The 11,378-nt window shown below is 38.4% G+C and overlaps 2 pseudogenes; both read right to left on the bottom strand.

Moving 5' to 3' along the window:
- Positions 1–1,119: 1,119 nt before the first annotated feature.
- On the bottom strand, positions 1,120–2,574 carry LOC138156351 (transgelin-2 pseudogene; annotated as a pseudogene).
- A 4,375-nt stretch (positions 2,575–6,949) lies between these two features.
- Positions 6,950–11,378, bottom strand: part of LOC138156032 (small COPII coat GTPase SAR1A pseudogene) — a 6,849-nt pseudogene continuing 2,420 nt past the window's right edge.

The following is an 11,378-nucleotide window of genomic DNA, read 5'->3' as shown; positions in this document are numbered from 1 at the left end:
ACATACACATACTCATACATATGCACATACATATCCATATCCATATAAACATACACATACACACATACTCATACATATACATATACACATGCATGTACACATCCATATCCATATCCATATAGACATACACATACTTACACACATATATACCTACATACACACATACACATACTTATACACATATATATAGACATACACGTACTCATGCACATGCACATACACATACAAATATACACACACAAACACTCCCTTCAACTATCCTCACACTGAGAAAAGCCTCATGAGTTACAATGATAATTTTCCATGTAGGAATATAAATAGTTCAACTTTAATAATTTCCTTATGGTTTCTTTTTCCTATTTACTTTTTCATGCATCTCTTGCTTCTTGTATTTGAAAGTCAAATTTTCTATTCAGCTCTATTTTTTCATCAAGAATACTTGAAATTTCTCTATTTCATTGAATAACCATATTTTCCCCTGAAGCATTATACTCACTTTTGCTGGGTAAGTGATTTTTGGTTTTAATCCTAGCTCCTTTGAACTCTGGAATATTGTATACCAAGCCCTTTGATCCCTTAGTGTAGAAACTACTAGATCTTGTGTTATCCTCCTTGTGTTTCCACAATACTCAAATTGTTTCTTCCTGACAGCTTGTAAATTTTCTCCTTGACCTGGGAGCTCTGGAATCTGGCTATGATATTTCTAGGAGTTTTTTGTTTTGTTTTGTTTTTGTTTTTTGGTGGGGGGGGCGGATCTTTTTCAAGAGGTGATCTGTGAATTCTTTCAATCTCTATTTTGCCCTATGGTTCTAGAATATCAGGTCAATTTTCCTTGAGAATTTTTTTTTGCTTTTTGGAGGGAAAATGGGGTTAAGTGACTTGCCCAAGGTAACATGGCTATTTTTTGTGTTAAGTGTCTGAGGCTGGATCCAAACTCAGGTACTCCTGACTTTAGGGCCGGTGCTCTATTCACTGTGCCACCTAGCCACCCCGAGAATTTCTTGAAGGATGATGTCTAGGTTCTTTTCTTTTTTTTTTTTTTTTTGATCATAGCTTTCAGGTAGTCCTGGATCTATTTTCCAGGTCAGTGGTTTTTCCAATGAGATATTTCATATTACCTTCTTCTTCTTCTTTTTTTTTTTTTTTACAAAGACTGGGAATCTTTATTCAGATCAGCAATTCACATTCCTCAAGTCTCAGACTTTGGGTGGGCCTTTTGTGGAAGAGGGGAAGGATGGAGGAGAGAAGACAAGGCAAGGCCAACCCACCTCCCTGGACATCCCCTCCACCCCTTATCCTGTCTCAGGCCACTGGATAAAGAAGGGAAAAGGCAAAAGGGAATGCCAAGTAGGGAGGGACCAAGGGAAAAAGAGGCCCCTACCAAGGAGTGGCCTACCTAGATGTGTGGCTTTCAAAGTCCAGCTGTGGCCAGGACAGCAGCCACCATAGGCCCGTCCCTATAAATTAAATCCCCACAGTAGCAAGGCTGGGGATGGAGGGAGCAGGAAGAACAACCTTGTAGAAGAGAAATTGGTCCCATGTCAGGTCCTTTCAAGGCAGTGCCCTGAAACCTGGACTAAAGAATGGCTATATGGGTGCAAAATTCCCAAATGAGACGACAAACCAGGGTGGGAGAATGAACAGGAATGTTGAAGGGGTCAGTACTCGCCAGTCTTGGTCCAGGAGAAGGGAGGATGGGGGGTTGGTTCAGTTTTGCTGATTTGGGGGACAGGGAGTGTATTACAGTAAATTCAAGGTGAGAAGGCACCTATAGGCACAACAGGAGAAGCGGTGCCACCAATGGATAGGAGTAGGAGGGGAAGAGGAAGAGCTGGAACAGAAGGGGCTCGAGAGTTCCATGGGCTTCCTAGGAATGTCACTGCTAGAAATATATTAACCATTCAAGGGAGGGTGAGGATCTGGGTGGCATCCCATATCCAGTCATGCCTGACTGAGAGGCCCCACAGTTGGTGTCCATCTGCAGCCCGATGACATTCTTGCCCTCCTGCAGTTGGTTATCTGTGAAATTTCGGGGATTCTCCTTGGACTTCTTAGGGAACCAGTGAGGATCTCCAGAGAAGAACCCATCACCCTGAGCCACTGCCAGCCCACCCAGGTTCATCAGTGTCCCCTGCACACATGCCATATTCTTTCCTTCCTAGAGGTCCACAGTTTGGAAGATATCAGTGGCATTGATGGCGTACTTCTCTGCTGCCTGTAGGAACTGAGAAATCTGTTCCATCTGTTTGTAGGCCATGCCTGAAGCCTGGATCTTTTTTTACCAGGGCCTGGCCTTCAGGGTATAGCCCACTGATGAGCTCACACAGCACCGTGCCATCTTTGAGCCAGTTTTGGAAATTCTCTCACCCAGGCTGGAGCTGCCCAACATCCCTGAGGCACTGTGTGGTAATCCATTGAATGAGAATCTGCCCCAGATCAGCATCATACTGCTTTTCGATTTTCTGCTGTACCTCCCAGCTCAGTCTGTAAGCAGGTCCCCTGTTGTCCATTCTGAGATAGTGATGCAGGTATCTTTACCGCGAGGCGGTGGATGAAGAGTGTAATGGGCTGGGGTGTGGCACGCAGTGAGTGGCCTTCACATTACCTTCTATTCTTTCATTTGTTTGTATCTGTTTTTTACTATCTTGATTTGTTAAAAAGTCATTAACTTCCATTTGCTCCAATCAAATTTTGAAGGAATTATTCTCTTCAGTGAGTTTTTGAAATTACTTTTCAATTTGGGCAATTCTATTTTTTAAGGCATTCTTCTCATTGGCTTTTTGGTCCTCTTGCCATTTGTGTTAGTTTTTTTTTTTAAGATGTTATTTTCTTAAGTATTTTTTGGGTCTCCTTTAGCAGGCTGTTGATTTTCTTGCATCATTCTCATTTTTCTTCCCAATTTTTCCTCCACTTCTCTTACTTGATTTTCAAAATCCTTCTTGAGTTCCTTCATGGCCTTTAACCAATTCATATTTTTCTTGGAAGCTTTTGACGCAGGAATTTTTCCTTTGTTGACTTCTCCTTTTTTCTTTTTTTGCTTTTTGGAGGGCAATTGGGGTTAAGTGACTTGCCCAAGTCACATGGCTAGTTTTTGTGTTAAGTGTTAGAGGCCAGATTTGAACTCAGGTCTTCCTGGCTCCAGGGCTAGTACTCTACTCACTGCTCCACCTAGCTGCTCTGTTGACTTCTTCTAGCTCTATATTTTGATCCTTTTTGTCCCCAAAAAAGGATTCTATGGTCTGATTGTGCTTCCTCTGTTTGCTCATCTTGCCAGCCAATTACTTGACTTTTGAGCTCTTTGCCATGGTAGAACTCTGCTTCCAGAATGAAGAGAACTTTGTCCCAAATTGCTGGGGTCTTAGCAAATGTTGTCAGAGCTCTGAGGAGGGTGCTCTCTCTATAACCACCACATGCTCTGGCATCCTGTCATTTCTCACCCCAGGGCCACACCCCAAGACAGTGACTCAGATCCAAGCAGGTCAAAGCAAGAGCGATTATCCTCTGAATGGTTGCTTGATCTCCCTACAATCTGCAGGCCAGGAGCTTCAGAGACAGTCATGTGGCAATAGCCATAGCCGCCTGGCCTCCTCTCCCTCTTGTCCTGGTGACAGGGGTTCTTCTGTCACCCAGTTGCTGCAGAGGTTCTCACTGACCTTTAACATTCTCTTTGGCATTTATGGGTTGAGAAGTCTGGAAACCTCTACAGCTGCTTGTGATTTACTCTCCTGAAGTCTGCTCAGGCCAGTCTTTGTGGCTGGTCGGGGATACCCCAGGTCTGGGCATGTATGCCTCATGCAGGACTGTGCTCAGCTCCCAGCTGGGTGAGATAAGCCCTTCCTGTTGGCCTGCTGGTCTGCCTTCAGCAGGAGATTTCTTTCTCTCTGTCTGTTTGTGGGTTCTGTAGCTCTGAAATTTGTTTAGAGTCATATATTACAGGTGGTTGGTGCAGGAGCTCATGCAATTTCCTTCTACTCCACCATCTTGGCTCACCCCCCCCACACACACACCATTCTTTATACCAGAAATCCACTTCCTTCTTATTTCTACCTTATAGAAATACTTTTCCCTTAAAATGCAGATTAAAAACTATCTTGTACATGAAACCTTTCCTGATTCCTCCAACTGCTAATTCCAAAATTCATGTATAATTATATATGATTATATGTGTTAAATTAATATGTATTCTGTATATGTATTTATTGCCCCCTTATTAGAATGTTAGTTCCTTAAGACCAAGGATACCTTCTTTTTTGTACTTGTATCCTTGCTGTCTAGCCCAATACTATAGGTTCTTATACTTCTCAAATGATTTTATGTTGTATATTACCTTTATCTCAAAATTTTTTAATAGAAATCATCTTTGTCACCTGATTGAGGACCTTGATGTTAATACTCAAGTATTAACATAGTCACTTATTTCCAAGTAACTTGCCAAAGGCTATACTCCTAGTTAGTTACGGAATCAGAACTAGAACACAGTTTTGATACCCCTTATTGACATTGTTATTCACCTCTGAATATATTGGAGGGTTTTTTTTTTGTTTCTTTCTTTCTTTTATAAAATTCTGGACTTAACAGCTACATAAAGGTGCAATTTAATTTAAAACAGCTAATTTTTTTTTCCTTACCACAACACAAAGAAGGTTATAGAGAGAACTAAAGACGATCAACCAGATGGTAACTATTAAAAACCTGGTTGCTCTGGAATAAAGAGTTTAACCTTTTACTTGTTTTCATATTTTTTAAAAAAAATCTTTAGTTACATAGCCCAGTTGATTGATGAACACACTGTAAAACATGCTGAAAGATCCCAGCACTCAGGGCTAATTAACAAAGGCTACTTATTGGAGTTAGAAGACTTCTGCATCTTAAATGTAACTATTAATTATAAAGTTAGTAGAGGATTTGTAATCACTTCAAGATTAACCTTTATTTCCTCAGGAGCTCTTTATTCATAAGAGTCACTTAGTGTCTCGGAGAGAAACTAATTAGTCACCAAATGATAAGTGTAGAAAGAACACAAATTACTTCTTTGTTTATGGCTACATGGTTGTACCACATAATTTGTATTGTAATTAAAAATGTTTCCGAATGTAAATAGAAAAAAATGTATAATTCAGTGATAATAACAATCTTTTCAAATGACATATTCATTAGGGTTGACTGCCATCCTGTGCATGACACAGATGATTTGAACTGGGAAAGGGGGCTCTGATAAGACAATTGTTGGCCATGAACTTCATAAGTATTATCAGCATTTTTTGGATTTTAGACTAAAGTCTGATCTACCGAAGATCCAAAAAGCATTTGAGGAAGGCATAAATACAGATAACAGGTATATGAATTCACTTTTTAATGTAACCAATGGTTTTACTCAACAAATATCAGCAAAACAAATTATCCTTTCTTATTGTATGAAGTATTCCAGACAAAGTCTTTCTGATTGATGTCAAGAGGGCCCCATCTATTGAAGTGCCTATTCTGCCTTATCCTTAATCCCCCTTCTAGTTGAACAAGCAAATACTACAATGGAGACAACAATATTAAGGGCTTAAAATATAGAATGATTTGGAAAAGCTTGCTTTGTTTGTAGACATAGCATGGTTTGTTTACCTGGGGTAGATGAGTTTATTTTTTTTTGTGATATTTTCTATAACTGGATTCCAATAGAATTCGTTTTCTTTGAAATCCTTTTCTGAAAATAGTTCATAAACTTCATCAGATTGCAAAAGGGGCCTATGAGCACTTCCCCCTCCCCCCAGAAAAAGATTAAGTACACCTGACACAGAATTATCTGCCTCTTGGCTATGAAGAAGATTCTATTATTGCAATGTTTCTTGTAGCCATACCTCTTTCTCCCCTCATATGACTTCTAGTCTATTTCAGGACCTCACCATTTCTTAAATGCCCTGTTGCAGTTGTTTCCGTTTTGGTCTCCTTGCTCCTAGTTTCTCTTCTCTCTGGTTTTCCCAATGCTATACTCCCTGTCCTTTGGGACCAAGAAATAAAAAGCATTCTAATTCCTCTTCCATATGACATCCTTCATATACTTGAATTGTATTGTAGCTGTCATGTTCCCCTCTCCACCAGCCCCAATGCCCTTAAGCTTCTTCATCAGTCTGTACATTCCTAGTACCTTCAACCTATCCTCTAAGGGTATCACTATTCTTGTCTCCTTTCACTGGTTGTATTCCAAGTTGTCAATCTCTTCCCTAAAATGTTGTGGCCTATACTGAGCACAGTACTTCAACTGTGGTCTCTGCCAAGGAAGAAAACAATGCAACTATGGCCTCCCTTGCCTTGGACACTATCTTTCAATACAGTCTAAGATTTTTTTGGGCTACAGTGTAATACTGGTGACTCATATTGAATTTGCACGTCATAAATACTCCCAGATCACCTCTTTCTTGTATAGCAATGTATTTCTTTTTTACACAAGCACAGCACTTTATGTTTATCTATGTATAATTTCATTTTATTCTTTTTTTAGATCTAGTACACTATTGTAGTCTGTTTTGACCTTTATGGATCCTGACTCAGACATATGATATGGTTAGCTACTCCCCCCCCCCCAGGTTTGTGCCCTCTTTAAATTTGATAGCCATGCTGTCTCTCTCTCTCTCCCCACCTCTATATATATGCACACACAGACATGTGTATATGTAAGTATATATACATACACATGTATATATACACATATGTGTAAGTATACACACAATGTTTCTACAACACCCATGCCCACATATATTTTGTGTATACACATACATATGTATTTATTTGCATGCACATGCACTATGTATACATACATGCAATATGTATACACACCCATGTGTGTACATGTGTGCACACATATGTATATAAGCACATACCTGCATATACATGCATACATACACACATGCACATTACATCATATCATATCACAGGTAGCAAAGACTAATCCCTGGAATAATTTTTTTTTTCCAGAGAAGTTAAAGGCCTTTATTTTCACTGCCCCCACATCAGTCAATGTACCGAGAGAGCCAGCAGAAACCCTTGCCGTAGTCCTGCCTCTTGAGCACACTGCACATGAACACCTCCATGGGGTGGACGTTCAGCTCCCTCAGGGGCACGTTTCCATTTCCATGTGGTCTGTCCATAGAACCCAAATATCTCACGAAGTCTTTCCTCACTGATTGCATCTGATCTGTCAATTTTATTGCCCAAAATAAGGATTGGCACATTGGATATTGTTTCATCTGTCATTAGTGCATTGAGTTCAACTTTGGGTTCCAGGAGGCGAGGATGATCTGCACAGTTCACCAAGAAGACAATCCCATTAATTGCTGGTAAATTGTTTTTCCAAACCCTCTGGGCTTGCTCATGTCCACCAAGATCAAAAGTTGTAAAAGTCATGCCAGCAATCGTCAGCTCTTCAGATGTTGGATGTAGTGTTGGAACATGCTGGCCCAACCGGTCATCTTCGAGCATGTGCAAAAGGGTTGTTTTGCCTGCATTGGCCAGACCCACGAACACAAGCTTTCCAGATTTCTTATAGAGTCCTAAAATCTGCAGAACACTGCTGAAACCATTATAGATTCTTCAAGTGACTTTCAGCTCCTGTGAAACGTTTTTTATTTTGTCTTTCTCAATCTAACAGGCAGAATACCTCAGGCAGCCTTGTTTTTTTTTTTCTTTTTATATCATGTGTGTTGTTATTATTATTCAGTCATTTTAGTCATATCCAATTTTATTTGTTTGTCTGTCCTTGGAGTGGTTTGCTCTTTCCTTTTCCAGATGAAGAAACTAAGGCAACTGGGTTAAGTGACTTGTCCAGGGTCACATAGCTAGTGTCTAAAGCCAGATTTTAACTCATTTAACTCAGGAAGATGAATCTTCCTAATTCTGGGACTGACTCTCTATCCACTGTGCCACCTAGCTGCCCTTTTGTTCTATATAGTTGTGTGTATATTAGGTCATGCACTAAAATTCATAATAATATCAACAATAAAATAATAACATTTATATTGTGTCTTAACTCACTTACTTCCCTACAAAATAGGGAATACTTCCCAGGAGATATGAGACTATATCCCACAATGCATTTTATCTTTGATTATTTAAAGCCTCTTATTTATGATGGAATAAGCCAAAGCATTTTAGAGTTGGGGGGACAAACCTTAGATTTAAATATATATTTATTTACTTTTAGTTTACAATATTCAGTCCCACAAGCTTTTGAGTTCTGAATTTTCCAACACCTCCTTCCCTTTTCCCCTCCCCCTTCATGGTGATAGGAAATCCAATATAGGTTCTACAAATACCTTCACATTAAACATTCGTCAAAAAACTTAGATGTTTTAATTTAATTAAGATTTTAGGTCAAATTGACACATTTTACAGCTGAGGAAACTGAGAAGTGATTTTCTTATGGTCACACAGCTACTTTAGTGACAGATCCAGGATTATGATGCACGTGTTTTGTCTCATGGGCCTGTGCTATTTCTATTACCCCACCATTTCTTCCAGCTTCATAGCCATGTCCAGTGCCTGGAAATGTAATTATTTTTTCCACTTTTTATTTTAGGTGATGCACTAGCATGGTGCATAGGATACTAGACTTGTAGTCAGGAAGATATGAGTTAAAATCCTGCCTCAAATACTTAAATCAGTTGCATGACTCTGAACAAGTCACTTAACCTCAGCCAGCTTCAGTTACCTTTCTGCAAAATGACTATAGTAAGAACACATACCTCACAAGGTTGTTGTAAAGATCAGTAAGGTAATTTCGTAAACCTTAAAGCACCACAGAAGTGCTGACTGTCGTTGTCATTATTGCACTTTAACGGAGAGTTGTTTCTTAAGGATATTTAATTCCAGAATTGCATAAAGCTCCATCCCAGCCATTCAAAGACAAGAAGCCATTGTATAATTACTGTGCTCTATAATCTTCTGCTAAGCCTGAGCAACATTTTGTAGGCTACATTCACTTGGCTCTGTAATGAGTACTTGAGAATTTACAGAATATTTGCCAAACTAGGAGAAAACACGGATCTCGGCCTAGTATTCACTTAAAGCAATAATCCTTATGAATTTATGTTATGAAATGTGCTCTAATGGAAGCTATAATTTCTAGTCTAATACATTGAGGTTTTTGGTAGAGTAAATGTTTTAATCATAAAATTCATATCACATCAAATTTATGCCAGTGCTAACAACAACAAAAGCAACTACATGAAATTACTAGAAAATGACACGGTTATTTACCCACAGCATAGGCAGAAGCCAATCATCTGAATTTGAGCCGACAGTCAGGTCAGGTCACTGATCTAATTGACGGTGGCTCTCAGTGACTTCCTGTCACAAGGCTTCATGAAAGCTGTAGCTTTAAGGAGCTTTTCTTCAGGACTTACAACCTTGAAGAAGAAAGATGAACCCATAGTCAAATCTTTTGCTTATAACAGGTTCAATTCAGGGTGAACTTTATTCCAGAAGGCAAATATGACAATGGGGGGAAACTCTCATATGGTCAGGGAGTAAAGCAAACCACACTGACTATTTGGTTCCGGTGATTATTGCATATCAGGCCATAAATATGCAATACACACATTCCCCAATCACCTGCAAAGTGTTTAATAGGACTCAGCTGATTATAAGGCTCTTTTAAAGAGTCTTAAAAAAATGGATATGCTGCAATTAAAAGGATAACTTTTTTTTCTTTAGACATTTTCAGCTCTTTTATCTAAGGCTTCTAATTATGAATTGGATAATCCTGGCTTTCCTTCATTCATGTGACCAGGATACTAATACAGATGTACATGTATCCATACTTACGTATGGATTTTATACATACATTCATATATGAATATTCATAGATTTATATGTTATATTACACATGTAATATACAACAAGGTGTACGTGTGCATATATATGTTGTATGTTGATGTGTATATGTCCCCAACATGAATTGCTATATATGCATGTAAAATATAAAATGTATAATATTCACACCTATAATATCCACACCTTGATTCTAAGGTTATAACAGTGAAACCTAAATTATTTTAGATAAACAAATGCTTTTTTAAAATAGGAAGAATAGTATGACTATTATCAAATTTTACCCATATAAGAATACATTAAATTCTTTCCCCATTATATATTGATGTTGATAGAGGCATTAGAATGTGTTAGATAGGTGGATAACATGAAGTAGAAAGAATTGAATTAGACTAAGACCTCTGATCATAGGCAAGTTAATCAATTTTTTTTCTGTAAAATTAGAATAATAACACCTCTATTAACAACCCGAGTGCATTGTGAGGATCAAAAAGGATAATATATGTAAAGTGCTTTGCAAACACTCAAGGACTATATAAATATCAGCTATTATTTGGAATTTGATGATTTCCTATATTTTAGCAAATATATATGTATATATATGAATATCCATATGTATGCACTTATGTCTCTGTATATGTATATATACACGTATAGTTATATGTGTAAATATATGCATGCACACATATATGTGTGTGTATGCATGTATTTTTTAGGTTAAAAAAGAGAAGCCGAAGAAAAGTGCATTTTTGGCAAGAGTAAATATCCAGGGAGAATGGGTTCTCTATTGCAGCCCCTATTCACCTCTTATTAAAGGCAGTGTGGTGTAGGATAGGATGCAGGATTTCCAATTAGAAGAACTAGGGTAATGTTCTCTCTTTAATGTCTGCTAGCTTAGTGATCAAGGGCAAGTCACTTAATCTTTTATTTCCTTGAGAAATCTTTAAGAATTTAACTTAAGGAATGGTTAGATGGCTCAGTGAATAGAGCACGGGCCCTGGAGTCAGGAGGAACTGAGTTCAAATCCATCCTCAGACACTTAACATTTACTAGCCGTGTGACCTTGGGCAAGTCACTTAATCCCAATTACCCTGCCTTCCCCCCTCCAAAAAAGCAAAAACATAAAAAAAAGGATTGGCCAATCTGCACCTACAGAGAAAGTAATCACACCCAGTTTCCTAAAACTACTTCTTTCAAAGGTTTATACAATTAACCCCTCCCCCATTAAGAAATAGGCATTTTGGATTTATTAACAACTAGCAAAAGATAAAGGGGTTCAAGACTAAATTCTTATTTAGAGACATTGAGGTTTAGTGAAAGTGTACTGGATTGGGAGTAGGAAGACCCAGGTGCAAAATGATAGCCATTTCTAAGGTATGTGATCTTAAGGCAAATCAATTTACCTCTTGGAGCTTCACACCATCTCTGAATTGAAAGACCCCTTTGAAGCTATCCTATCCAATACATACCTGAAAAATGATCTCCCATTTAGTAGATAGATGGCTAATGGTCATATATCTATCTATCTATCTATCTATCTATCTATCTATCTATCTATCTAT

Source organism: Petaurus breviceps, unplaced genomic scaffold (assembly GCF_028583685.1).
Source record: "Petaurus breviceps papuanus isolate PSGF00001 unplaced genomic scaffold, PetGlider_PUasm1.0 154, whole genome shotgun sequence".
NCBI lineage: Eukaryota > Metazoa > Chordata > Mammalia > Diprotodontia > Petauridae > Petaurus > Petaurus breviceps.
The sequence above is the reverse complement of the archived record's forward strand: the minus strand, read 5'-3'. Positions and strand labels throughout refer to the sequence as shown.